Source organism: Gobio gobio (genome assembly GCF_949357685.1).
Source record: "Gobio gobio genome assembly, chromosome: 21".
Taxonomy (NCBI): Eukaryota; Metazoa; Chordata; class Actinopteri; order Cypriniformes; family Gobionidae; genus Gobio; species Gobio gobio.
This window is the reverse complement of record NC_137117.1, coordinates 48,489,198-48,492,086: the sequence shown is the minus strand read 5'-3', so window position 1 is coordinate 48,492,086 and position 2,889 is coordinate 48,489,198. Positions and strand designations below refer to the sequence as shown.

The window sequence follows — 2,889 nt, the reverse complement described above, 5'->3', positions numbered from 1 at the left end:
AGTATCCTCAGAAGAACAGTTTTGAATGAGTTAAATAAGGTCTTAAATGAACTTAAAGAGTTGTGAGGAAATGGGAAGCGTGTGACATCACGCCAGATCCACGTCATGATCGGCAGCGGCAGATCTTAAAGTCACAGCAGCTCTAACTACTAATGAAGTTTGAAGCCATGTTCAAAAGCCTTCAATTACACTCATGTTGAATGGCTATAATTAATGTTTAACATGGGGGAGGGTCTATCTCATAGAGATATCAGTATCAGTATCAGTGATACTGGCATTTGGTACTCGCTGCAGAGCAAATGGGTGGAGCTTACGCCTAGCTCCTCCCTGTTTGAGCGCTCCAGCGAGGAGGAGCCAGGAGGGGGCACGTACGTACAGACTAGAGCTCAGTCAGTCAGGAGATCAATCGAGTGGAGGGTAACATTAGTCAAAGACATTAACATTGGTCAAAGACATTTTCGACGAAATGACAGTACGTAAACACTGTACTTTAAATTTGTGGCTTAGGGAAGCATTTGAAGTTGTCTCAGCTAATGTTAACACTATCTATTAGCATATAACAGATCGATTCACCTGGTAGTGTGTGTGTATTATGAGTTCTATGCAACCTTAAACAACAGGTAACAGAAACTTAGGTGTGTTTTAAGCGCGGAACATAACGTTACTTCACTCCGAGTTCCCACACAATCTAAGTATTCAGTCAATTTTATTACGATTAATGCCGTTTTAATGTTCTTTAATGTGGCGTGACTGATCACTGTTTAGGTGCTTCAGTTCAAGCGGTGGCGCGCGAGTGAAAGCGATCATCTCTTCCTAAAGAATAAACATGAATTAAAATCTTGGTTTGATGAGTATACGTTACAACTTACTAAAACGTATCATATGTCGTGTAATCACTCAATCAGTGTTTCAACGGTGGAAAGACATCAATAAAACAGACTGTAAACAATGGCATGTAAGTTAGCCTACATTAACTTACCTCATTCTGTGTCAACAGCTGGTTAGTTCACTAGAGAAATTAACTACCTAACACTAAATATATGCACTATATTAGCCTATATATTCAATATATTCTACTAAACCTATTAGTGATGTCTTTATTATTTAATTTTTGTTTAAATTAATCTGTCATAAATCTGAAAACGTCAGCCACTGCATAAATTATTATATTTAAAAAATGAAATAGATAATAATTTTATAATTAGATTTAGAAGTTAATGCAAAAACTACCTTATGTGAAGTTTACAAATTTGCAAACCATGTTATTTGAGTGTTGATTATTATATCTAAAAATTAATAGCAACTGAATTTAGAATTTGTTGTTATATTATTATGTGCAAGTACACTGGTTTACTGAACAAATTGTGTCTGTCTGTACACACACACACATATGTGTGTGTGTGTGTGTGTGTGTGTGTGTGTGTGTGTGTGTGTGTGTGTGTGTGTGTGTGTGTGTGTGTGTGTGTGTGTGTGTGTGTGTGTGTCTGAATAAGTATTTATTTATTTTTGCTGAAAGATGTAAGTGGTGTGTTTGTTTAACCTGCACAGATGCATCTGACAATACTGAAGAAAGGAGATGATCCCCTTATCTCTATTGAGAGATGTACAGTGTGCTGCAGAAAATATCACTGTGCCTATTGTAAAAAGGAGTACAGCTGTGACAACATTACAGTAAGCAGCAACCATTCCAAGCATAACAGTCCCACCTGCTTTTGATGCATTAACTGTTAACATTTCTATTTTTTAATTCTCAGGGTATTCCCAGACAACAGGATTCAAACAACTGTGGAGTGTTTATGTTGATGGTAAGTCAGTTTTGTAACCAATGTCACACCAGTAAGTATTATAAATGTCCTACATCAGAAAGATTGTGCACAATTATTTTTTTTAATAAATATAAATTAATTTTAGTATACTATTGAACATTTTCTTTAATGTCTGGTCTAATGTAATTTAATTCATATTGTAGTATGCACTCTACATTGTAATGGAGGGGCGTTTTGATTTCAGTGAAGTAAGCCTTCATTTTCAAAAACTTTTCAATGTTTTTTTGAAAATCCAGTTAACAATAGCTAATCAGTGCTCTTTTTTACAGAGTGACATGATGACAATTAGAAGGTGGTGGTGCCTGCTTCTACTCAGTAATTACCCTTTGAAGTAAGTTAGATCAAGTTGTACTGTATGTAAAATGTTGCCAACTTGACCGTGAACATGGCTTTTTAGTAATAAGAAGTGTATTTTAACTGTGGAGTGCAAATCAATTCATTACATATATCAATCTAAACAAGTGGATTTCAATCCTGGCCCTCGAAAAATCATTAAGAACAAACTGTCTTCATGAGCTCTTTATATTTTACACATTTTAAGGTCAGATGCTGAAAGAAAAGCACCCCGGAAAAAGAGAAGAGTAGCGAGAGCAGGTATGGGTTCTGCTTTATTTCTTGAACTGCACAAATAACAGGGTTTTGAAAATAATGCTTATTTTTACTTTCAAATTTAGAGGCAATGGAAACACCCCTGCCTGTTGATGACTTGACCAAGGTAAGTATAGTATAAACTATCAATCTATCAGTTTCCCTTTTTAATAAATCTAATGTTACGTTACATTTTGTACTAACTATTGGCTGTTATTGAAAGATGCCACGGTGATGTGGCTTTCTTGAGGCTTTCACTGACATGCCAAATCTTCAGGGAAATTGTCAGCGATCCCAAATTTCGAGAACAGGCACACTTAATATGGCTGGACAGTAAGTCTGGTCTGGTCTGTCTATCTGTTCTTTTCTGGTCTGTCTGGTCTGTTCTGTCTATTCTGTTCTGCTAGGCTTTCTGAATTTGTCATGATTTTTTATTTTGTTGTTCATAAAGTAAGTCTCTTTACAGACAAATCCA

At 35.9% G+C, this 2,889-nt stretch overlaps 1 long non-coding RNA gene across 1 annotated transcript; it reads left to right on the top strand.

Annotated features, from left to right (window-relative positions):
- The first annotated feature begins 2,044 nt into the window (after positions 1 to 2,044).
- On the top strand, positions 2,045 to 2,578 carry LOC307117120. Its single transcript, XR_013815411.1, has 3 exons — positions 2,045 to 2,157; positions 2,368 to 2,420; positions 2,501 to 2,578. It is a non-coding gene; the product is annotated as an uncharacterized lncRNA (long non-coding RNA).
- Positions 2,579 to 2,889: the final 311 nt, after the last annotated feature.